Source organism: Symphalangus syndactylus, chromosome 4, assembly GCF_028878055.3.
Source record: "Symphalangus syndactylus isolate Jambi chromosome 4, NHGRI_mSymSyn1-v2.1_pri, whole genome shotgun sequence".
NCBI lineage: Eukaryota > Metazoa > Chordata > Mammalia > Primates > Hylobatidae > Symphalangus > Symphalangus syndactylus.
The window spans coordinates 161,670,581-161,697,763 of NC_072426.2; the positions used below are offsets into that span (position 1 = coordinate 161,670,581).

The 27,183-nt window shown below is 39.4% G+C and overlaps 1 long non-coding RNA gene across 2 annotated transcripts in view; it reads left to right on the forward strand.

Annotated features, from left to right (window-relative positions):
- Positions 1 to 27,183, forward strand: part of LOC134736542 (uncharacterized) — an 81,607-nt gene that overhangs the window by 19,818 nt on the left and 34,606 nt on the right. For both annotated transcript variants that reach the window (XR_010120638.1, XR_010120639.1), the window contains exon 3: positions 11,289 to 11,377. This is a non-coding gene — a long non-coding RNA (uncharacterized lncRNA). The remainder of the gene's footprint in view (positions 1 to 11,288; positions 11,378 to 27,183) is intronic.

Here is a 27,183-nt window from a genome sequence, read left to right on the forward strand (position 1 = left end):
AGTCGTGAAATGAGTAGAATAACAGAAGGTAGCATGTCAGAAGACCATGGGCAGCCCCCAGGCTGTATGTGCAGTCCCCGTTCTGCATAATGTGTCCAGTTGGTATGTAATGATGCATGCACATAAGAGAACCAAACACTCAAATGTTTTGGCTATAATCAAAATTATACCTTGAGTTTCAATGTACTTATGTGTTTGAAAATGGTATTTTAAGGACCAGAAATGTACACAGTGTTCTGTGTTTTCAATACACAAAAATAAACCTTATGTACATAAATGTAGGCCTCACTGCTGGGCTGTATTCATTCCTACCATGGACCCTGTAAATACTGTAGAACTATCCAAACAACATCTAAACTTCAGTTGTAAAATTCCTAACTCCTAATATTACAAACATTCAACTATTTTGATGGAAAAAATAGGAAGCACGACAATCATTATAAGAGAAAGAAAATGTATTTCTCAATAAACACAGATCCCTTAACATGGACACTTTCCTGCAGCTTCAGAAGACACCAGCAGTGGAAGGTTGTAGTATTCATCGATGGCTAGGGCTGGTTGCAGGAAGATATTATGATGCTTTGAAGGTTGTCCTGGTCATCTTTATAAAATGTATGTCAACCACAGCTGCTGAGACTTACAGAGCACTGACAGAGGGTAAGGTACTAGAGAAGGAAAAGCTTTGATAAGATAGCTGAAGATAATCAGAAAAGAAGGTAACTAATCAAATAAACATCCTCTTGCGTGCGCAATGTCAAGAATGCAGCTCTGGAAACAATGCCTTTGTCATAGCACTGTTAGCCACAGGGTGTGTGCCTTCCTCCTCTTGTGCTTAGTGTTTGGAGAATTTTTGTTTGTTTGTTTGAGACAGAGTCTCGCTCTGTCGCCCAGGCTGGAGTGCAATGGCGCAATCTCGGCTCACTGCAACCTCCACCTCCCAGGTTCAAGCAATTCCCCACCTCAGCCTCCTGAGGAGCTGGGACTACAGGTGCCCACCACCATGCCTGCCTAATTTTTTGGTATTTTTAGTAGAGTTGGGGTTTCACCATCTTGGCCAGGCTGGTCTTGAATTCCTGACCTGGTGATCCACCCTCCTCGGCCTCCCAAAGTGCTGGGATTACAGGTGTCAGCCACCGTGCCCAGGCTGAGAATTTTAAAAAGAAGTAGAAAAGTGCTATTCTTGATTAAGCAGCTGTCGTATCAGACACTGGAGAATGTAGCCCAAGCTCACATGGTTCATTTCTGCAACAGCTCTTGCAATCTATACATTATTGTCACCACTCTATGGGGAATCAATGACAATTGTGGCAGAAAAGTACTCTGCTGAATGGTGAGGCAGATATAAACCTGGCCTAAGTGAAACAAAAAACTCTCCATTTTTAACTACACTTTACTGGCTCCAGGACTGGAAATTTTCAGGAGTAGTATAGGGAAGGACTAAGGATATCGAGGGTTCTTGGGTGTGCTTGGATGAAATAATACATAGATTGTTGGTCCTGGCTGAGTGCAGAAACAAGTGAACACAATAGGGCTTGAAAGCTTAGGAGAAAATGGAGGGAGGCAAGAGGTTGGAGGACTTAGTGGATTCATGGAGAACAACTGGAAATATGGAAGTTAGAAGGAGAGTAATAAGAGGCAAGGCAAAGTAGGTGATGAAATTACCCAAAGTATGACTCTGGGATTGGGTTGCTGAAGAAGAGATAATAAATTCTTTAAGTAAGAGTAGTGAAGTGCTTATCCCATGTGACTTATTAGAGACAGAATCTGAAATATAATTTGGGTTTACATTGTGAAATTTAGTGCATTATGCCATAAGAATGCTGTGTCTCCTAATCCATTATGTTCATTATGGTGGAACTTTACATGTGTCTTGATATCTGAGTATAATCTTATGCAATAAGTAACAGAAGTTGTAGTCTCATCACTAATTTGGGGTGTGCTGATTTTGTTTCTAAGTTTATAAAATGAAAGTCTTGATTTTTGTTGGTTAAATATTTTGAAAAATTGCAGTTCAAGAGCAAAGTTATGTTTTACTCATCAGTTTTTTGAATGAAAAATTATGTGAACAAGATAACTTTTGTATGAATTTTTAATTTTTAGTAAAGTTACTTATGTTTATTCTCCGAAATATTATCAGTCACATTTATTTAGTGCTCAAGACTACTGTCAATTTTTTTTTTTTTTTTTTAGACAGAGTCTCGCTCTGTCGCCCAGGCTGGAGTGCAGTGGTGCAATCTCGGCTCACTGCAAGCTCCGCCTCCCGGGTTCATGCCATTCTCCTGCCTCAGCCTCCCGAGTAGCTGGGACTACAGGCACCTACCACCACGCCTGGCAAATTTTTGTATTTTTAGTAGAGACAGAGTTTCACCGTGTTAGCCGGGATGGTCTCGATCTCCTGACCTCGTGATCTGCCCGCCTCCACCCACCTTGGCCTCCCAAAGTGCTGGGATTACAGGCGTGAGCCACTGCACTCGGCCAATATTTTTTAAATTATGAAACTAGGAAATATTGTTGTATTAAAAATATTTTTCTCCAGCTATTCACAGTAACACTGAAGAATGCATTTTACTGACATCTTTTTCTGTTTGACAGAAGACAGTTATTAGTAAGTATAATTATTAGATAAAGTATACTTATTTTCCATGTTTAAAATATGAAAAATATGCAATATAGGTTGGTACTAAGAGGGGAAATCTGCTTCTGATCAAAATTTTATTTTAAATATCATTTTTATTTCTTTTGTCCTAAGTTATATACTTTTTCTTCTATTACTTATTGCGAAGTTACTTTAAAACAAAACAAAATCAAAGAAAGCAATCAACCAAGATTTTAAAAATAGTAAGAGCAGAATCTCTCCTCAATTCTTTCCTCTTCTCCACTCCATCTTGCCTTCACAGCTTTTTTTGTTTCCAAAGGTAGTCAAAACATTTTAGATATTTATGCCAAAGGGCATGGATCTGTGATACCACGGGTCCTGCCAAGCTGAAGGTTTCCTTTGGCCAAGATAAGTTACTGTGGAAGGAAAGTAACTCTTCCAATCCACGGTTCTTAGAAAATTATACTTTTATACTTTTTAAATTTTAAATGAAATGTCCTACAGCTTTCAATGCATACCCAGTTCAGAGAACTTGAATATCGTCCAACATACTTCCACAGTGATCCCAGTCTGAGAGGACTGTATTATTATGTAAATGCATGGCTTGCTTTCTAGGTAATAGATGATAAAACTCTTCATACAGGAGAATTTGATCATCGGCGTGCTTCTAGATGTATTGAAGGTTTGCTGTGAAATCACTCTGGAATCTCCCAGCTGGTCTGCTCCACAGTATCCTGCTGGTGTTGGGCTTTGTCTATGAACTTTCCAGAACTCATGCTCACTACAGACTTTCTTTAGGGCCTCTAAATATTTGTTTCTTTTGCATGCCAAGAGTTGTATCCTTATTTTTGGAGACGGGAGAGGATGTGAGTGTTGAATTGTATTTCAGGTTACCCTTGGGACTTCAAAATGACCAAGGCAGTGTCTGCTAAGTATTTGCTGAGACTCTGGTATGGTTCTTTCAAGTCTCCAGACAGTTATCTGAATGATATCACCATGACAATGGACTCCTGCACATTCACAGTCCTGGAAGGAACCTGTCCACATTGGCATTCCAGAAGTCCATAAAAGACAAACGCATCTGCAGTCCCCAAGAAAGCATTGTTGTAAACAAATCTGCACTAGATGGAAACTCTGTTGTGTGGTGCCGGCATGCATGGAAGAGTGAGGCTGGAACCACACCTGGAAGTTCTTTTAGTATCCCACAGTTCTTTTTTATTATATTATATTATATTATATTATATTATATTATATTATATTTTATTACACTTTCAGTTCAAGGGTACATGTGCACAACATGCAGGTTTGTTACATAGGTATACATGTGCCATGTTGGTGTGCTGCACCCATCAACTCATCATTTACATTAGGTATATCTCCTAATGCTATCCCTCCCTCAGCCCCCCACCCCATGACAGGCCCCCATGTGTGATGTTCCCCGCCCTGTGTCCAAGTGTTCTCATTGTTCAATTCCCACCAATGATTGAGAATGTGCGGTGTTTGGTTTTCTGTCCTTGTGATAGTTTGCTCAGAATGATGGCTTCCAGCTTCATCCATGTCCCTGCAAAGGACATGAACTCATCCTTTTTTATGGCTGCATAGTATTCCATGGTGTATATGTGCCACATTTTCTTAATCCAGTCTGTCATTGATGGACATTTGGGTTCATTCCAAGTCTTTGCTATTGTGAATAGTGCCAGAATAAAATATGTGTGCATGTGTCTTTATAGTAGCGTGATTTATAATCCTTTGGGTATATACCCAGTAATGGGATCGCTGGGTCAAATGGTATTTCTAGTTCTAGATCCCTAAGGAATCGCCACACTGTCTTCCACAATGGTTGAACTAGTTTACAGTCCCACAAACAGTGTAGAAGTGTTCCTGTTTCTCCACATCCTCTCCAGCACCTGGTGTTTCCTGACTTTTTAATGATTGCCATTCTAACTGGTGTGAGATGGTATCTCATTGTGGTTTTGATTTGCATTTCTCTGATGGCCAGTGATGATGAGCATTTTTTCATGTGTCTGTTGGCTGCATAAATGTCTTCTTTTGAGAAGTGTCTGTTCATATCCTTTGCCCACTTTTTGATGGGGTTGTTTGTTTTTTTCTTGTAAATTTGTTTAAGTTCTTTGTAGATTCTGGATATTAGTCCTTTGTCAGATGGGTAGATTGCAAAAATTTTCTCCCATTTTGTAGGTTGCCTGTTCACTCTGATGGTAGTTTCTTTTGCTGTGCAGAAGCCCTTTAGATTAATTAGATCCCATTTGTCTATTTTGGCTTTTGTTGCCATTGCTTTTGGTGTTTTAGTCTTTGCCCATGCCTATGTCCTGAATGGTATTGCCTAGGTTTTCTTCCAGGGATTTTATAGTTTTAGGTCTTACATTTAAGTCTTTAATCCATCTTGAATTAATTTTTGTATAAGTGTAAGGAAGGGATCCAGTTTCAGCTTTCTACATATGGTTACCCGGTTTTCCCAGCACCATTTATTAAATAGGGACTCCTTTCCCCATTCCTTGTTTTTGTCAGGTTTGTCAAAGATCAGATGGTTGTAGATGTGTGGTGTCATTTCTGAGGCCTCTGTTCTGTTCCATTGGTCTATATATTTGTTTTGGTACTAGTACCATGTTGTTTTGGTTACTGTAGCCTTGTAGTATAGTTTGAAGTTAGGTAGCATGATAGCATCACAATTCTACACACATTTCAGGAATGATTTTTTAAAAAGACAACCTCAATTCTTAATGATTTTTAAATTTTTGTAAAATAATCAAATGCAACCAATGGACTGATTGAATAAATCTACTTTTCCCTTTTTGTTGATGGGCCCTAAATTTCCAAGTCTTCTGTGTATAAGGTGGGCTTAATTTTAAGAACAGTCATTTTGAAGTTAAAATAACTTGTTTTCTTTATACCCAATTTTAAAATTCAGAATGCCATATCAGCCACTTTATGGATAATTTCTCACATACTTCTTTCTCTGAATATGATAATTTTTTAAATTTATACAAAAATGTTTCAACTTATAATGGCATATTTTAATATAACATCTTTAATTTCAACTTTTTCCTTTTGGATATACTTTTATAGAAAGGAATGCCGCATTTATTAACCACTGTTTTCTTCATCTATTGGCAGTGTGTTTAAGGAATTCAGTTTATGCCTTGTGGAAATCTTTTTCAGATAAACTGTATATCAAGTAGTTTCGTGGTTTTTGAAAGAACTTTTTGGCATTCAGGGCCATTTCTTGTGCTGTACGAAGCAGCCCTTAGTGCTTTCTGGAGAGCAGACTACTTAAAATTCATATGAACACATTCAATGTGGTATGTATGTTTGGAATCACTATTGAAATATTTCTCTATTTAATTGGGGTGGTTCATGCTAATTCACATGGCGGACATTGGCAGCTATTTTCAGTCTACCAATTTTTTCTTTGGGGGACATAGTAAAATCTCTGCTTCCATAAATGTTTCCACTTTCTGAATGCAGCAGTTTTCCCTTCTTCTTCTAGCTCTGTCTTAGTGGGCAGAGAGAACAGGAAATGCTAGTTGTTGCAATGCAAGCCTAGCAGGTGAGCACACCTCTCCTCCCCAGGAACTGAGTAAGCCATGATGCTCAACTCCAGTGATTGTTGAATTTCAACAGTTGCACCCTCTTTTTACCCCTGGTGTCACATAGAGCATATGCCCTTGAACATTCAGGAAGTCAAGTATTGCTTCCGTTCTGGTTGTGGTGCTAGAAATGCAGGGTTGTATCTCTTTAGCTCAACCATTTCTGTCTCCTCCCTCAGCTCCTAGGAAGCTACTGACTCACCCTTCCCTTGACAAGTCCTTCTGGGTAGTCTTCCTGGGTAGCATCTGAGATGAACCCCAAACTGGCACACTTTCTATCTGTTTCTGTCTGCCACATCTGGAATCACAATAAAGAGGACACTACTGGTAAGGACTTCAAATGCATGTCAAATGGTCAGAGCCATGGGCTCTAGGAACAGGTGCCAGCAAGTCACAACAAGGGGTTAAATGAGACCGATCTGCCCACTCCACAGTGGGCACCTCTGGACTCTGGGTGGATCTGAGGACTCTTCTTTGGTCTGAATGTGTTGGAAACTTATTTGCCAGTGCAACAGTTTTGAGACATGAGACCTTTAAGAGGGCAGAGCCCTCATAAATGGACTAACACCATTGTCGTGGAAGTGGGTTCATTATTAAGAGAGTAGGCTTGTTATAAAAGCAAGTTCAGCCTTCTCTTGCCTTGCTCTTGACCTCTTTTGCCGTTCCACTTTCCGTTATGACATAATGCAGCATGAAGGCCCTTATCAGATGCCGGCATCATGCTCTTGGACTTCCAGCCTCCAGAACCATGAACCACATAAACTTCTGTTCATCATAAATTATCCAGTCTTTTGTACTCTATTACAGCAGCATAAAACAGACTAACACAGACCCATCATCTCCTGACACAGATGTAAAGTGAATCCCTAGCAGGCATCTTTGTCCCTCAGAAAAGTCCTGGAGGTCAAGTAGTGGAACAGCAGCATACCAATATCTTTCCCACAAAAAACCTTTCTAATTTCCTCTCCAATATTTCTAAAAGAATGGAGGCAAGTGGTCTTCTAAGGGTCCTCAAATTATTCCCAGCCACCTCCTTGCCAAGGTCTGCTTTGATGGATTCACGATTGTTCTGCAATACGAGTAGCATTGACAGTTACTATCTTGGGGTCTCAGTCAAAATGGAGACAGAGAATACCCATTTAACATGCACTCCAACTTAGGTATCCACAGAACATACAGTTTTGTTATTCTCTATTATGGGCCTGCTCTTGCCAATGTTTCAGCAGATAGCTGCATAATTTAGAATTTCTAGTTAATAATATTTCAGTCTCAACTGTCTCCCTTCAGTTTAACATGGGGTGTATTTAAAATACAACTCCCTATTAGATATTAAAGGATTGTTTTGGAACAACTGAGTCTTCTCAGATAAATCTTCAATACTCTACTTTTCTCTCACTTCTCTCACTCTTTTTGTTTGTTTGTTTGTTTGTTTCTTTGTTTGAGACAGAGTCTTACTCTGTCACCCAGGCTGGAGTGCAATGGTGTGACCTTGGCTCACTGCAACCTCCGCTTCTTGGGTTTAAGTGATTCTCGTGCCTCAACCTCTGGAGTAGCTGGGATTACAGGCATGTGTCACCACACCTGGCTAATTTTTCTGGTAGTTTTTATAGAGACACAGCCCGCCTTGGCCTCCCAAAGTGCTGAAATTACAGGTGTGAGCCACCGTGCCCAGCCTCACTCTCCTTTACTTCTCCAGGTTGGTGGCTGTGCCTATGAGGAGGACCCTTTCTATGTCTGCAGCAGGAGGAGAGTGGGTCCTTGCATCCACACAGCGGCCTGGAGTGTCACTCTGGACACTCTCCTGCCTCAGCCTCTGGAGTAGCTGGGACTACAGGCATGTGCCACCACACCCAGCTAATTTTTGTATTTTTAGTAGAGACAGGGTTTCACTATGTTGGCCAGGATGGTCTTGATCTCTTGACCTCATGATCTGCCTGCCTCGGCCTCCCAAAGTGTTGGGATTACAGGTGTGAGCCACCGTGCCTGGCCGATAGTTTTTTATACTGTGAAGAAGAAGCTCTTTAGTTTAATTAGATCCCATTTGTTAATTTGTGCTTTGTTGCAATTGCTTTTGGTGTTTTTGTCATGAAATCTTTGCCACTTCCTATGTCCAGAATGGTATTTCCTAGGTTATTTTCCAGGGTTTTTATAGTTCTGGGTTTTATATTTAAGGCATTAATCCATTTTGAGTTGATTTTTGTGTATGTTGTAAAGAAGGAATCCAGTTTCAGTCTTCTACATATGGCTAGCCAGTTATCCCAGCACCATTTATTGAATAAGTCTTTTCCCCATTGCTTGTTTCTGTCATATTTGTCAAAGGTCAGATGATTTAGATGTCTGGTCTTATTTCTGGATTATCTATTTGGTTCTATTGGTCTATGTGTCTGTTTTTGTACCAGTATCATGCTGTTTTAGTTACTGTAGCCTTGTAGTATAGTTTGAAGTCTGGTAATGTGATGCCTCCAGCTTTGTTATTTTTGCTTAGGATTGCCGTGGCTATTTGAGGTCTTTTTAAAGTGTGTAGTTCAGTAATGTTAAGTATATTCACATGAATAATCTTGCCAAAGTAAAACTTTATAATCATTGAACAACAACTCCCACTTTTCAACTCTCCCCAACCCTGGTAACCACTATTCTATCTTGTGTTTCAATAAATTTTGCTACTTTAAATACCTTGTATAAGTGGAATCATACAGTATTTGCCTTTTTGTAAGTGACTTATTTCATTTAGCACAGAGTCTTCGAGGTTCATTTATGTCATAGCATGTGAAATAATTTCCTTCGTTTTTAAGGTTGCATAGTATCACACTGTGTGCCTATACCACATTTTGTTTATCCACGCATCTGCTGATGAACATTTAGGTTGCTTCCACCTTTTGGCTGTTGTGAATAGTACAGCTATGAACGTAGGTGTGAAAGACCTCAGGACCCTGTTTTTAATTCTTTTGGGTATATATTCAGAAGTGATATTGCTAGATCATATATTCAATTTTTTGAAAAACCACCGTAGCTTTTGAGCCAATGTTTAAACAGATAGCTGAATAATTTAGAATTTTCAGTGAACAATATTACAGTTTTTTCCAGTTTCAACTGTCTCCCTTCAGTTTAATCTATTTAAAATACACCCCCCATTTGATTTTAAATGATTACTTTGGAATAACTGAGTCTTTTTAGGTAAATCCTTAATACTTCACTTTCCATAGCTGTTGCACCATTTTACAATCCCCACAGTGCACAAGAGTCCCGATTTCTCCACATTCTTGTCAATGCTTGTGATTTTATTTATTTATTTTGGTAGTATTCGTCTGAATGGGAGTAAGGTGATATACCATTGTGATTTTGATTTGCATTTCTCTGATAATTAGTCACTAATTATTATTGAGTATCTTATACTTCTGTGATGACATGTGGGAATTTTTCTTCATTGTACAACAGATATCACTATATTGGCATAGTTCTACATTCTACACAATTTTTTCTAACACTACACAAAAGCAAACACTAAATCTAACTTCAAATTGTCAGGATTACTGTCTACTCCTCTGCGAACCCATAGGCTGATTATAAATCTTTGAAATTAATTACATCTAAAATTTTTTCTTTCCTGTCAAGTCACTCTTGACAAGTTTCCTCTGCTCACATTGGCAGTCTCTTTCTTTCTCATGATTCTTCAAGTCGTCATTTTGTTAGAGGCCAAGCTTTCAATCATAGACTGAAATTATATTGTGTGCTTTTTTCCTGAGTGTTTAATCCCTTAATTTAGAAGCGGATGTAGGAGTGCATACCCAGGAGGTGAGGGCAAAGAATCCCGTTGACAGAGCACTGGAATCTCAAATCTGTTACCGTTTTGGCTTGGGACAACAAACATCCTGTCAGTCTCAATTGCTGTGTAATTGAAAAGAGAATGATAACAATTGTCCTACGTACATCGTAACTCTCTTTGAATCAATGATAATTAATACATGTGAAAAGCTTTCAAAAACTTGTAAAAATCCCTCATAATTATATGGTGTTTTACAATTTACAAAGAACTTTCACATGGAGATTTCTCATGTGATTTTTATAATGTTTTGAGTGGGCAGAGTGAGAAATTATATTTACAAAGTATCTATGTATACGCCAATAATGATGCCTAATATACCCCGCTTTCCTTATTTAAAAGACCTTTAAAATTATGACTTTTCCTAGTTTTCACAGCACATAAAAAGGCCAATACCACTACACCGGTATATAGTTTCTGGTCTTGTGCACTGACCATTTCCTACACCATCTTTTTGTGTGCTTTTTAGCTTCCATCGTTGTTATTCCAGTAGAAGATTACTGAAAGGCCACGTACAATATACAGCTTGGATTCATCCCGCTGATAAAAATCTACTTTTAACATACGTGTTAAAATAATTGAGACTGACTAAGTTATTTTTGTATTTTTTCCATTTTATGTGTTATCAACTTTTTAATTAAGCAATGGGGCCACGGTAGGCAGGACCCTAGAACTTGTGAATATGTTACCCTACATGACAGAAGGCCTTTCAGATGTAATTAAACTTAATGACGTTGAGTTAGGGAGAGGGTCCTACCCAGTGGACTCACAAGGGTCCTTAAAGGTGTAAGAAGGAGTCAGAGGACAGAGTCAGAAGGAGACGTGCTGATGTGAGAATGACAGAGAGATACAACGTTCCTGTCTTTGAAGATGGAGGAAAGAGGCCTTGAGCCAAGGAAGTTGTTGGCCTCCAGAAACTGGAAAACGCAAGAAAATCGACCCACCCTAAAGCCCCTAGAAGGGAACACAGTCCAACTAATTCATTATTTTAGCCCAGGAGATCCTTGTTGGGCTTCCGACTTACAGTACTGGAAGATAATATATTCCTGGTGGTTTGTGTCACGAGCTCTGTAGTACTTTGTTCCAGTATCAGTAGAAAACCGGTAGAAGGGGAATTCACATAAATATCATTACAAACAGAAATAATTGCTTATTATTCTTTTCTGAAATCCTACCTTGGAAACAAAATCAATTTTTGTTTTTCGGGGCTTTTGTACTAATTCTTATGAATCCACTAATATTTTGTTTTTTCTGTTGTCTCCCTCAGGAACCCGAAAGGAAGAAGCCTATACGTCTGGGGACACATGTCCTAGAAGCACACCCCATTAGATAAAGTGTTGCATACTCTTTGATAAGGTAAGGCTCCCTGGACAAGATGTTTTACAGGTACCATGAGCTCAGTGAAATGCTTTCGGAAAGACACTCAGCGGAGTGGGCACCACGAGGTTAGGAGAAGCAGCTTCTGCTCGTCATAACTTTGGCAAATGTTTACACATCAGTAATGAAAAATATTCTCTTGGTGGTTTCAGGCTTGTTACTATGGATGTTGTTTGCTAACATTGACTATTTTTCCTAACTGCTTATAGAAACTCCAGGCTGTCACCCATCTGTTCTCTCATCAAAGTAGTTTTGGGCCAGCAACTATTTCAGACATTTCTATGATTTCAGATGTCTCACTCTGCCTGTGACTGTATGTTGTACTTGAGGACTGGACGCACAGAGTTCAGTGCAAATAGCCAAGCATTCAGCTCCAACTCTCCTCCTTGTGGTAACAATATGAAAGAGTAGTATCGGAATTATTTTAGTTCAATGTAGCCATTATAAAATGTGTATATATTTTAAAACATCATGTGGTACATGATAAATATATACAACTTTTATTTTTCAATAAAAAAATTATAAAAAAAGTCATCAAACCTGATTTCTCATACTACTTTTTTGGTAACACTCATCACACCAAAGACTTATTATTTTAAAATGTTATTTTTCATAATTAATTTCTCATTAATTTATAGGCTAGATTTTAATTGTTATGTCTAAATAGTAGTGTCTAGTACGTGGTAGATAATCAATGTGACTTGAAGAAATGAATAAGTCTGTTAACGACATACTTCTCATCACTGTAACTTATTTTTGGTTTAGGACTGATAAAACATTTTTTCTCTCACTCCATATTGCTAAAGATCAAATCCTTCTTCTTTAAGATGCTACCATTGTTCCATTCATCAACACCAAATCATTCCTCAGGTCTGAGAGGAGCTGCCATCCTTCATTTCGTCTTTGGGTCACTTCCAACCCCTGTTCTCTGTGTGTCTCATCTGGACTTCCTGGGAGAATAGCTTCTCTCATGATACTCACTTTCTTCCACATCTTCAATCTCTGCTTCATTGATAGATTATGCTACTCAATATACAAACAACATCTTTTTTATTTTTTAATGATAAACATTCTCCCCCTCAACCTTTTAACCTACTAATGCGGGCAATCTAATCTAAAGAATAGCCTGTAATGCCTCCTTTCATCATTTCCCGTTTAATCCAGCTTTCTGGCTGAGTAATTTTGCAGAAAGCCCTTTCTCCCATGTCACCGATGGAAGTTTCCAGTGGCCTATTCTGATGAACACATGGCAGTTTACATGCTATTTGCATTTGATGTTGTTTATCACTCCCTCCTTCTGAGTACTCTCTTCTTGGTTGGCTTTTATGATAGTATTTGCTATCCTACTCCTGAGTTTTCGACCACTGCTTGTCAGACACTTTATTATGCTCCCTTTCCTTTGCCCACACTTGCAAAGTTAGATTTCCATATATGCCTTTCCCCTCTTCTTATTCCATGAGATTTATCTAAGTGATTTCATCCATTGCTATGGGTTCAACTACCACTAATATGTTCTTTACTCCCAGCTCTCTTTCTACAGCTTCACGTATTTAACTGCCTTTTAGGGAATCACCAAAAGGCAATTCCATCTTAACATACACAAAACTGAACTTATGATCCTTAAGTATGAGGCTGATTCTTTCTTATGCATTTTCTAAATCAGTGAGTGATACCATCTCTTGTCCTGTTGTCCTGGGCAGAATTGCAGGAGGTAACTGCTTTCTCTGCCCTCCCTATAGAAATTACCATCTCTCATTCACCAACCTCCCCATACCCCAATCAGTAGTATCTTTTTAAGAAAGGATTTTCTGTTGTTTAACATTTTTTATATGCTATTACCTATATGGTTTTCCTCCTGAAATGGGATATTGGGTAAGAGGGTACCAGATGGAGGTCACATAGACCTACAGATTATTCAAAGGGGACATCTATGGAGCAAAGGCCAAATGGGGAACTCAGTGCAGCCAAACAGCTACTCAAAGGTCTGAGCAGAGATACAGAAATGACCCAGGAGATAGCAGAAAGAGAGAGACATATCAAGTGGGTTTTGAGTGTAGGGCAAAACCACATTTACCCGTAGCTCTGGAGAACCCACTGGCACAGTTTGAGACTGTTGCAGCCTGCAAGGGAGGGCAGAGGCTGAGTTCAGACACACACACCCTCCGACCAGCTCCCGAATGTCTGATGATGTTTACAACTTTGCTTCCTGCTTTCCTACCTGGTCTTAGCCTTTTGATACACGCCCTCCCACTTAGCCAGATTTGAGCTAAGTACATAATCTGGCCTTGCCAGATTATGACATTAGTTAGAGAATAGATAGGTCACTGGAACCTAAGATACATTTTAGAAAAATATTAATATGTATGCCATATGTATAGTGTGCAGGTGGCATTTTAAACACGTGGAAAATGATGAAAAATTTAATAAACCACGAGAGGAAATTGAATAAATATTTCAGATACATACACACATCAGATTCCCTTTTTTATGTCACATGTAAAACTAAAATAATATTTGAATGGCTTAATCAGTGAAATATTTTTCTAAATTAACTAACATACCGGAAAATATTTGACTTATCTCAAACCAAATATGTATTTTTATTGTATAGGGCTTTTTCTTTCTTAAAAAATTTCAACTTGCAATTTAGATATAGGAGGTACATGGGCAGATTTGTTACAATGGACTATTGCGTGATGCTGAGGTTTGAAGTATGGATCCCGTCACCCTGGTAGTGAGCATAGTGCCTGATAGGTAGTCTTTTTTAACCTAACCTCCCTCCCTCCACCATCTAGTAGTCCACAGTGTCTATTGTGTCTCATATTATGTCCATACGTGCTCAATGCTTAGCTTCCATTTTTAAGTGAGAACATGTGGTATTTGGTTTTCTGTTTCTGCAATCATTTCCTTAGATGGCCTCCAGCTCCATCTGTGTTGCTGCAAAGAATATGATTTTATTCTTTTTTATGGCATACAGTATTTCATGGTGTATATGTACCACATTTTCTTTGTCCTGTTTCCTACTGATGGTTGCCTGTGTGGATTCCATGTCTTTGCTATTGTGAATACTGATGCAGTGGACGTCTGAGTGTACATGTGTTTTTGGCAGAATGATTTATTTTGTTTTGAGTGTATACCCAGTAATGGGATTGCTCAGTCAAATGGTAGCTTTGTTTTAAGTTTTGAGGAATCTCCAGACTGCTTCCTCAGTGGATTGGTCTAATTTACATTCCCACTAACAGCATATAAGCTTTCCCTTTTCTCCACAATGTTGCCAGCATCTGTTTTTTTGACTTTTTATAATAGCCATTCTGACTGGTATGAGATGGTATCTCATTGTGGTTTTGATTTGGATTTCTCTGATGATTAGTGATGCTGAGCATTGTTTCACGCATTTGATGTATGTCTTCTTTGAGAAGGGTCTGTTCATGTCTTTGCCCATCTTTTAATGGGGTTAATTGGGTTTTGTTTGTTCAACTGTTTAAGTTCCCTATAGATTCTGGATATTAGGCCTTTGTCAGGTGCATACTTTGCAAATATCTCCTCCCATTCCCTAGACTGTCTGTTTACTCTGCTGATTTTTACTCTCATTTATTTTGCTTTGTAAAAGTTCTGGAGTTTAATTAGGTCCCACTTGTCCGTTTTTTGTTTTTGTTGCAAGTGCTTTTGGGGACTTAGCTAAAAATTATTTGCCAAGGCTGATGTCCAGAAGAATGTTTCCTAGGTTGCCTTCCAGAATTTTTATAGTTTGAGGTCTTACATTTAAATCTTTAATGTATTTTGAGTTAATTTTTGTATGAGGTGAAAGGGAGGGGTCCAGTTTCATCCTTCTACACATAGCTAGCCAGTTATCCCAGCTGTGTTTATTGAATAGAGAGGGGTCAGTTTCATCCTTCTACACATGGCTAGCCAGTTATCCCAGCTGTGTTTATTGAATAGGGAATTCTTTCTCATTGCTTGTTTTTGTTGGCCTTGTCAAAGATCAGATGGGTGTAGCTATGTAGCTTTATTGGTGAGTTTTCTATTCTTTTGCATTGCTCTATGTGTCTGCGTAGCAGCACCATGCTGTTTTGGTTACTGTGGCTTTATAGTATAGTATGAGGTTGGAAAGAGTGATGCCTCTGGCATTGTTCTTTTTGCTTAGGCTTGCTTTGGCTGTTCAGGCTCTTTTTGGTTCAATACAAATTTTAGAGTAGTTTTCTAATTTTAGTAAACTTTCTAAAGTAAATGTTCTAATTCTGTGAAGAATGTCGTTGGTAGTTTGATAGGTACAGCATTGAATCCGTAAAGTGCTTTGAGCAATACGGCCATTTTTACAATAGTGGTTTTGGTACTGAAACGCCAGCTGCTCAGTCTAGGTCCTGCTGCGCACTGCACAGAAAGCCAATGACTGAGACAGCAAGTATTGCCAAGGAAGAAGCTTTAATCCGGTGCTGCAGCAGACGAGAGGGGAACTCAGTCTCAAATCCATCTCTCTGACCTACTGAAACCAGGGGTTTATATAGCAGGGAAGGAATGTAACATTGTGTAAGAAAACAGGAACTAGGGAGGTGTCAGGAAGCAGTCGCGATGAATGAGGGGTCCAGCATCTCATTGTCTGGATGTCATGATCTAGCGAGTTTCAGTTCTTTGATGCTTTTTGTGAGAGGCCCGAAGGTCATTTCCTCAGGAAGGAACTCAGATAAAACAAATATAAGTTTCAAGCTTTAAGACCAGAAGGATCAATTTCTATGTTTATTAAAAAGAAAAAAACTGTTAGGCTGGGCATGGTGGCTCATGCCTGTAATCCCAGCAGTTTGGGAGACCGAGGCAGGCAGATTATGAGGTCAAGAGATCGAGACCATCCTGGTCAACATGGTGAAGCATCATCTCTACTAAAAATATAAAAATTAGCCAGGCATGGTGGCACACACCTGTAATCCCAGGTACTTGGGAGGCTGAGGCAGGAGAATCGCTTGAACCCGGGAGGTGGAGGGTGCAGTGAACTGAGATCGCACCACTGCACTCCAGCCTGGTGACAGAGTGAGACTCCATCTCAGAAATAAAAAACAAAAAAACAAACAAAAAAAACAAACACCAAAATAAAACTGTCTATGGAACAGTTGGTTCAGTTTTAGTTTTCCCAGTCCTTGAGCATGGGATATTTTTCCATTCGTTTGTGTCGTCTCACCTCTTATTTCAGCAGTGTTTTGTGCTTCTCGTAGAGATCGTTCATCTCCTTGGTTAGTTGTATGCCTATAGGTATTTTATTTTCTTTGTGGCTATTGTAAGTGGGACTGTGTTCTTGATTTCACTCTCAGCCTGCATGCTATTGGTGAAATATGTATTTTTAAAAAAGAAAAGCAGAAAAAAATAGACTTGACTAAACAAACATTGTTATAAACAAGACTGAGTGTCAATGTTCTTTTCCATAAGGCGCTCTTACAAATCAGTATAAAGAATTATAATTTCTCGGTTTAAAAAAGGAGATAGCATTGCCAATTCACAAATTGTATATAAGTGGCCTATAAATGCAAAAACCTTAATTGCATAAGTAATAAAAAAGTCTAAATAAAGTGATACTATTTTCTACTGATACAATTGATGGGGAGAAAAACCAAAATAAAGTGAACAGAAGAAAATGGGGAAAAAGGGAGCCTCTTAGACTGCTAGTGGGAGGGTAACTTTGTATAAACTATTAGAATACAATTTGTCAATCTGTGTTGCAATCAAATTGTTCATTCACTTTGTAACAACAGTTCCATTTCTATGAAATAATTATAGATGGGCAACTATTTCTATATAAAGCTTTTCATTACAATGTTAAATATGATAAAATTGGGGATACTTTTAAGTGGTCACTAATGGGAGCATAACTAAATAAACTTTGGTAGTAACAGTAAATAGAATACCATGCGTCTATTAGAAATGCCTTTTAGAAAATAAAGTCAATGGCATGGGGATACAGACATAATTTGTAAAGCAGTATAACTCAAATTTGTAGAAAGAAATTACAGGACAAAGACTGGTACTGATTAAAAATGGTGCCTGGCTACCGTGGGCCTTTGTCCCCAGAATTAAGCCTGGAGAAGTGTCCTGGAAGTAAAGCAGGTGCTCTACGTGTCGAAAGCTCCTGGTGCGATGTTGGATGCTAAGAGAAGGCTGAGCACAGCCTCGGGTAATGCAGAACTTCCTCAAAAGGCAAGGAGGCAAAAATAAAACATGCGAAGAGCAGCTCTCTTTGAAGAAGAAATGCACTCAAGCCCTTGGGCCACAGAGAAAAGTGCTCCTGAAACTGGAAAACTATGGACTCCCAGCCTCCAGCCTGCCTGCTCTTCAGTCAGTCACCCTACAGGGCACACCCGCTGCGCTCTCCACTCTCATTCTCAGAGAGCTGCTGCTGGAACCCTCATTCTAGGAATGGACTATGAGGAAGGAGACCTACACAGTTGTCAAGGAAACCTATGCCAGTTACATATGCCATACACTTTAATCACTTAGTTATCAATGTGACAGGTAGGCAGAAAACACCAAATGCTTGAGGAAAACCAGGGGTATGAAAGAGAAGCATTAAGATTTATTTTTAATGGAAATGTATATATTCACCTAGGCTATTCTTCCTTACCTGAGTTGAAACTGAATAGTATGACCTAAACGTACATTTCGTGTGCTGGGAAGAAAAAGCAACTGATAACCCCCTTTCCCTTAGGTTTCCTCTCATTAGTTTGCTCACCAGTGTAACCCCATTCAGACCCCCAAGCTAGTGCCGTCTTGTGTGCACAAGGCTGGGGCAACTGGATTCATAAGAGGTTTTGTCCATGAGGAATTTTCAGTCTAATGTCAAGTAATTGACAATGAAAATGTTTCCTGGTTTCCATCCAAATATTTATCAATACAGCAAAAATGTAGGATTTGTAGGATTTATGTATCTTAACTATCTCCACTACTGCAGGACACAGACACCATCTATAAATCTCACATTGTAACCACTAACACTTATCTTTGTTATTGTCACCTGGAATCTTCTTTTATGCCAAAATAAGAGTCTTAAAAGAATGAAGCCCTGCAATTTCACTGTCCAACAACAGAGGTTTCACCTGATAAACCATCTTCTCGTCTGACAGAGTGGGCCACAGAAACATCTCTGACAGCTGTTGCATGATGGAGTGGGAGCAAGGTCACTTCCTGCAAATGTTAGGGTTCTTCAGAATCCCACAGGCGTTGGAGGAATAACTGAACTCAACAGGCAATCAATCACGTCTGAAACATGTGAAATATACCTAAGGACCCGAGGTCAGGGTTTAGTGTCCAGATTCAACCAGTTATTCACACGGTCTGAAAATGAAAATGTTTCATTTCAGAGAAGTTTATATGGAGTCCTTGACAGAATGTTGAATACGAAATAGATTTTTTTCTGTCTTCCTTTGAAAATCTTTGTGGATAAAGCTTAACATGATGCATTAGAATCTTAGGAGTAAAATATTCCTCACAAAATTTGATATCTTGCCTGATTACTTAATACAGACATATTAAATTTTTCAACTAATTTTTTTTCTTAAGAGGAATTCTTTCAGAAATGGAAAAGCATGTAGTAACATACTGACTTTAAGGAACCTATGCTAATAATTTTAAGTAGTAAAACTTAAAACTAAACAAGAAGTAATAAAAAGGTGATAATAGGATAATTACTATTTGGCATCCTACTAAGATATTTAGTTGGCAATTTAATTTTAAATTACCTGGTTTTCTCTGATATTCACATATTATTAAATGCAATTTCGTTTAAGCTGCTGTACTGTTAGGGAAATATGAAAATTGAAAATGTGACCTTGTTCAGTAAAGTCATTTTATTGAATGTGGTAGACTCTTAATTGTCCCTAAGTATTCATTTTCCCTTTCTTTTTTTTTTTTATTATAGCTTTTCTTTTGAAATATATGTTGCCTCCCAGACATTGCAAAATGGTAACGGTATAGTGAGTTCTGGTGTATTCTTTTTTTTTTTTTTGGAGAGACAGACTTGTTCTGTCTCCCAGGCTGGAGTGCAGTGGTGTGATCATGGCTCACTGTTGCCTCGACCTTCCAGGAACAAGCAATCCTCTTGCCTCAACCTCCTGAGTAGCTAGAACCACAATCACCCCTCACCATGCCCAGCTAATTTTTAAATTTTTTGTAGAGATGAGGTCTGCTATGTTGCCCAGGCTGATCTGGAACTCCTGGCTTCAAGGGATCCTCCTGCTTTGGTTTCCTAAAACGCTGGGATTCAGGCATGAGCCACTGTGCCCAGATTTAATTCTGGCATATTCTTAAGCCAGTGTCCCCTAATGAAAATATCTTCCAGGACCTCAGTGCATGGTTCAAATGAGGAAGCTGTTAAGAGGTACAATACTATTAACACATGTACATACAGATTTCAACAGCATTTAAGTTCAGTTTTTTCTTTCTGTCTTTCGTTTTGTGTATATAGTTCTTTTTCTGTCTTCCTTTGAAAATCTTCCTGGATAAAGATGTTTCCACAGGTTTCTGTAGATGTGTTCAGCCATCACCACCCGGTCCCAGTTAGAATCAGGGTACAGAACTGCTTCATCAGTCTCTGAGAAGGTGTGACTGAAAAGAGCAGTGCAAAGATGCCCCTTTGTCCTTCCAGTCATGCCTATTCCCTGACTCTGACCTTCGGCACCAGCTGCTAGGTCTTCACACTCTAATTTTACACTTTAAGAATGGTATGTAAGGGCCGGGTGTGGTGGCTCACGCCTGTAATCCCAACACTTTGGGAGGCCGAGGCGAGCAGATCACGAGGTCAGAAGATCGAACCATCCTGGCCAACATGGTGAAACCCCATCTCTACTAAAAAAATACAAAAAATTAGCCAGGCGTGGCGGTGGGTGCCTGTAGTCCCAGCTACTTTGGGAGGCTGAGGCAGGAGAATGGCGTGAATGCGGGAGGCAGAGCTTGCAGTGAGCCGAGATCACGCCACTGCACTCCAGCCTGGGCGACAGAGTGAGACTCTGTCTCAAAAAAAAGAAAAAAATGGTATGTAAGTAGAATAATGTTGGCACCATTTTGAGATTTTTTTTCATTCAGCATAAAGCCCTGCAAATCCACCTAAGTTGTTGCCTGCATTGATAATTTGTTTCTTTGTTTTGTATCACAGTTTGTCTATTTATTCACAGGTTAAAGGATTTTTGTGTGGTTTCTACACATGAAGCAGCAATGAACATCTGTGTTCACATTCCTATGTGACTGTGTGTTTCACTTCTGTAGCATAAATACCCAGGAGGCCTGGATTGCGTTGTAAGTATGTTTTTAACTGTGTAGGAAACAGCCATACCACTTTGCAAAATGGTTATGCTCTTTTCCATTTCCATCAGCAGTGCGTGAGGAAGCCTGCTGCTCTGCATGCTTGTCAGCACACGGTACTGGCAGTATTTTTATTTTAGCCACTTCTTAGGTGTGCATTGATGTCTCTTTGTAGCTTTAATTTGCATTTCCCTAATGGCTAATGATGGTGAATATCTTTTTATGTGCTTATTTGCTATCTCTATACCTTCCTTGATGAGGTGTCAACAAATGTTTTGCCTGTTTTCTTGTTGTTGAGGTTGCAGCATTCTTTATATGGTGTGGATAAAAGTTCTTTCTTAGATATGTGATTTGTAAATATTTCTTCCAGGCAATAGCCAACTTTTTATCCTCCTAACAAAGCCCTACTTAGAACTGAAGTTTGAAAGTTTGATGAAGTCCATATTATCAATTTTTTTCTTTCAGTGCATCCGGTATCTTGTCTAAGAACTTTTGTCTAACACAGGAAGATTTTTTTCCTGTGTTTTCATCTAGAAATGTTGTAGTTTTACAGTTTACGTTTAGATCTATGATCTATTTTGAGTTAATTTTTATAGAAAGTGTGAAGTTTAGGTCTAGCTTTTTGTTTGTGTGTTTTCTTTTTTGGCCTACAGTGTTTAATTTTCCCAACATCTTTTGTTGCAAATTCTAATCTTCCTCTATGGGATTGCTTTGCATTTTCATTTTTAAAAATTCAGTTGACTGCACCTGTGCAGGTCTATGTCCAGTTCCTTTAACCTGTGCCATTGATCCATTCCTCTGCCCAAGCCACACTGTGAGGCTGTCTTCCCAAGCTCCTCCCTTCCCAGGATCTCCCCGGCCAGAGCTTCTCCTTTCCTCATTTTGATCCTCGAGCCAGAAAGCTTTTAGTTACTCAGCTCTGCTGTGCACATCCTGCAACTGTGGCTGCTCCGAGCAGGAGATACAGAGGAAAAGAAGCCAGTCTTTTCCTCACCACCTTAGAAAGAGAGGTCCCCTGCCCTGGAGCTCAGGCTCCCTCCACCTGCTGCCTTCACAGTCCTCACCCTGCAGAGCGTGGCTTGAGAGAGAAAAGGGGCGAACCTGGGATGGTACATGGCCCTCCCAAGTCTGAGCTTTGGGGGCCAGAGATAAAAGGGCGGCTCCTGTCTTCATGATGCCTTCAATCCAAGCTGGAGAATTCTGGAGACAAATAGGATGCTCTCCTCCACTTCCGTAGTACTTCAGAATCTTGTCTTCTTCCTTAATGCATCAACTACCACCCAGTTTTCAGAGCCCTCCAGCCTCTGTTCCCTGCATTTCTTCCTGGAACTGGATCCCTAAGCACTCAGTTTAATCCATGCATTGCCCTTATCATTTCTTTTTTTTTTTTCTTTTTCTTTCTTTCTTTTTTTTGTTTTTTTTTGAGACAGAGTTTTGCTCTGTCTCCCAAGCTGGAGTGCAATGGTGCAATCTTGGCTCACTGCAACCTCAGCCTCCCAAGTTCAAGAGGTTCTCCTGCCTCAGCCTCCCGAGTAACTGGAATTACAGGCACCTACCACCACGCCCAGCTAACTTTTTTTTTTTTTTTTTGTATTTTTAGTAGAGATGGGGTTTCGCCACGTTGGCCAGGCTGGTCTCGAACTCCTGACCTCAGGTGATCCATCTGCCTCGGCCTCCCAAAGTGCTGGGATTACAGGTGTGAGCCACCATGCCCGATCCACCCTTGCCATTTCTATCATCTGCCTTTCACACTGGATCTTTTTTCAGTCGTTCCAATAAACCAAGCGGTAAAAATTTGAAAAGTGAATGTGAGTAATAGGGCCAAATTTAAAAAGTTATAGAATTTTAGGGTTGGAGAGGAACGTGAAAGAGTTATAATCACCCTCTCAAGCCACCAAGCTGAGATGAAATGCCTTGCTCTAAGTCACTCTTAGCCCTCTGATCTTCCTACGGTGTCAAGCGCCTTTCACATAGAAATTAAAAAGACTTACCCTTAATTTCTCCTCTTTCATTTACACATATTAAATTTTTTTTAAACCTTTCACATATCTTGACTGAGTTATACTCACAAAACCTACCTATTTTTCTGCTGAATTTATTCTTGAACTTGAATACAGTCTCATGTGGAAACAATAATATGAAAATTGCAAATAATCTTTATATCTGACATTGCTCTCGGTTAATTCTGTTGCTAGTTTGGAAAGAGTTTTTTTTTTTTTTTTTAAAGAATGTTTAAACATTATTACGTTTAAAACATTTTAAAGCCTGAGTACAAGTTTTAAATTGGAATCACTGAATTCCCTCCCTTACACCTCATGATTATAAACCTTGATTTGAAAGCAGTATTTCCTACAAAGAGTCAAATGAGAAAAAACATACTCCTGTGTGAAAAGAAATATATACCAATGTACCAAATTCTTATAGTTTCTCTTCCCCAACCTATGACCAATGTTCACCCTTTGGTGCCAGACTCATCTGTTTTACACACACACACACACACACCCTGAAAACTTGATATAAAATATAATTAATTCATATTAGACATAATAATAAGAAAAGGAAAGCAAATAGCAAATGTGCCTTTGTTGTTAAGAGTGAGGATGCATGTTCAAAATTGTCTGTGCTGAGTAAGGATAAGGTCTTAATATCTGAGAAAAGGGGTCTGAATCCTGAGGAGGATATACAGAAAGTGGCCTTTTGAATTAGATTACTTGGGCAAATGTGCAGAATGATGGCGACTGACTGGGCAGAACTGGTGTATGACACCAGGGTTGTAGCAATGGAGATGAAATAAAAGGGCCTGATCCCTAAAAGAACTTTAAAGGAAGAAACAACAGGACCTAGTAACAAATGGAATGTGAGGAAGGAAGATATCACAATAATATGTAGTGAATCTGAGTCTTTTGGCCAGGGAGCTTGTGACGAATATAGAAGTACCAAAAAAAATAGAGACATTTGAAAGGTGAGATGGATATGGGATGGAAAAAATGAATTGTTCAGGATATGCTGAGCTTGAAATATCAAGGTCGTATTCAACGGAAAAAGAAATATTGTGAAGGGGCCCAGATGTGAGGGTAGGGCAAAAAATGATATTGTAGAAAAGTCATTTGAGTAAAGAAAGTGGATGTGTTAATAGGGAAAACAGAGTGCTTGGCGCAGGGCAGACCCTGTAAGATGCCCATGAGTAAGGATCAGCAGGACAAAGGTTTACCAGTAAGAAGACAGAGGCCAATGAGACAAACAAGAAAGCCCAGAGTACAGAGAGCAAGAGGGAGTCCTGTTTCCGAAGGGGAGGATGACTAGCTGGAAGACTTGGAGAAAGTGGAAGATGAAGAAAATCCTTTGAGCAGGGGAGAACTGTCTGGCTTGGAAGATGGTCCTAGGAGATTGGTGGGGAAATGGCCAGATGTGGGGAGGAGGAATACTGGGGAATGTGAAAGGCCTCTATGCCTAGAGAACAATGCATCAGGACATGGTGGAGGAATGAAGGGATTGGACAGCACTGAACATTTTAGGAGACAGAAGGAAAAGAAGAGTGAAGTGAAACAGAAAGACATGGAGGATGAGAAAGAAAATGTGAGGATTTATATTCAAAATACCAAAAAGCTTTCTAATTCCTAGACTTGCCCCCGGCTAGAGTGGGCTATCTGGGTGAAGAGTTTATACAGATATCCCCATATACACTATTTATTCTACTTAGATAACACTCTAGAGACACTATGTCCTGTTTTCTCAAAAGACTCATACCAGTGGTGACATTTCAGATCTGCTAAGGAAGTTTATTTTAGCTTCAAAACAACATGGGTGGCGGAGGGCGGGGGAAGTATTTTTAGCCTCAAGGAGCATTTTAGGCCAGGAACGGTGGCTCAGACCTGTAATCCCAGCACTTGGGGAGGCGGAGGTGGGAGGATCATGAGGTCAGGAGTTCGAGACCAGCCTGGCCAACATAGTGAAACCCCGTCTCTACTAAAGATACAAAAATTAGCCAGGCTTGGTGGTGCACACCTGTAATCCCAGCTACTCAGGAGACTGAGGCGGGAGAATCACTTGAACACGGAAGGTGGAGGTTGCAGTGATCTGAGATTATGCCACTGCACTCCAGCCTGGTTGACAGAGCGAGACTCTGTCAAAAAAAAGAAAAAGAAAAAGAAAAAAGAAGACTTTAGTACTTCCGAAACTCCTCTGTGTAGCTCTTTGTTCAAGCAATCCTAACTCAGAAGTACAAGAAGGATAATATTCTTGAGTGTGCTCTGAAGCTATTTAGTAGCATCAGAAAGGTGGAGAATAAGTAGTTTATAAAACACTGACAGCTCTTAAAATTGGACTAACAGGGAATCTCCAGGCATTTTATTCATAATTTTGGAAGAAATGCAATAACAAAGATTTAATGGGTCCCATATTGTGAAACATAATTGATCTAGAATAAGTACTATTCTTATTCCTATAGACAATCATACTCTGAGATTTTGGTCAGGTATCAGTTGATTGTTAATTATCTACGTGTTTGAAATATGTGAAATTTAATAGAGAGGCCATAAGTCACATCCAGGAAGTAGTAAGAGAAAGCACCACTGCAGAATCTTGGTAAATTTGGAAAATAATAACAAATCTCATAGTGAAATAAATATTGGGATTATAAGACCTACTATCCAAAGAACCATTAGGAACTTTACAATAACTCATTAATTTATATGGGAAATATGACAGAAAGCAATTTCTGCTTTTACTTCTTTTCTTCTTTACTTCTTTCCCTTAGTGTGTTTTGCACGTGTGTTTGTTTTTCCTTGAATCGTTGCTTAATCCAAGAAGCTTTCAATTGACATCCCATGGCAGACGGGAATGCCACTGTATCACTTATTGATTTCAACAGTGTTAGTTTACTCCTGGAAACTAAAACCGATAGGTGTTTCTAAAATGTATGCACACACACACACGCACACACACGGAGTTTGTTAAGGGTCAAGTATTTATCTTCCTACCTGTATTTTTCAGAAGAAAGAAGAAAAGGAGGATATACTTATGTACTAGAGACTACTCTTTATTAGAAAAGCACAGGAACAATTCTCAACCTGAATATTTTCAATAAGTGCCTTGGTGAAAATTACTGAAGTGGTTCTACAAAATTGCCTTGTCCTATTTTGGAGGACATGTGGAAAGCCTTTCTACAACTTTTAGATATATGTAATAAAGCTGAACATTCTTCACATCATCCAAACTTATTAGAGAGCTTAAAGTATAATAGTCAAATTGCTAGCATTGGTTAGTTTGAATGAATCGTCCTTTTAAGACTTTTTTTTTGAGACGGAGTCTCACTGTTGCCCAGGCTGGAGTGCAGTGGCGCGATCTTGGCTCACTGCAAGCTCTACCTCCTGGGTTCCCGCCATTCTCCTGCCTCAGCCTTTGGAGTAGCTGGGACCACAGGCACCCACCACCATGCCTGGCTAATTTTTTGTATTTAGTAGAGACGAGGTTTCACCGTGTTAGCCAGTATGGTCTCGATCTCCTGACCTCGTGATCCTCCCACCTCCACCTCCCAAAGTGCTGGGATTACAGGTGTGAGCCACTGCGCCCAGTCAAGACTTTTTAGTTATTTCTAGCCTTCTGCTAGCTTTTGAATGTGTTTGCTCTTGCTTTTCTAGTTCTTTTAATTGTGATGTTAGGGTGTCAATTTTGGATCTTTCCTGCTTTCTCTTGTGGGCATTTAGTGCTATAAATTTCCCTCTACACACTGCTTTGAACGTGTCCCAGAGATTCTGGTATGTTGTGTCTTTGTTCTCGTTGGTTTCAAAGAACATCTTTATTTCTGCCTTCATTTCATTATGTACCCAATAGTCATTCAGGAGCAGGTTGTTCAGTTTCCATGTAGTTGAGCGGTTTTGACTGAGTTTCTTAATCCTGAGTTCTAGTTTGATTGCACTGTGGTCTGAGAGACAGTTTGTTATAATCTCTGTTCTTTTACATTTGCTGAGAAGAGCTTTACTTCCAACTATGTGGTCAATTTTGGAATAGGTGTGGTGTGGTGCTGAAAAAAATGTATATTCTGTTGATTTGGGGTGGAGAGTTCTGTAGATGTCTATTAGGTCCACTTTGTGTAGAGCTGAGTTCAATTCCTGGATATCCTTGTTAACTTTCTGTCTCGTTGATCTAATGCTGACAGTGGGGTGTTAAAATCTCCCATTATTATTGTGTGGGAGTTTAAGTCCCTTTGTAGGTCACTGAGGACTTGCTTTATGAATCTGGTTGCTCCTGTGTTGGGTGCATATATATTTAGGATAGTTAGCTCTTCTTGTTGAATTGATCCCTTTACCATTATGTAATGGCCTTCTTTGTCTCTTTTGATCTTTGTTGGTTTAAAGTCTATTTTATCAGAGACTAGGATTGCAACCCCTGCCTTTTTTTGTTTTCCAGTTGCTTGATAGATCTTCCTCCATCCCTTTATTTTGAGTCTATGTGTGTCTCTGCACGTGAGATGGGTTTCCTGAATACAGCACACTGATGGGTCCTGACTC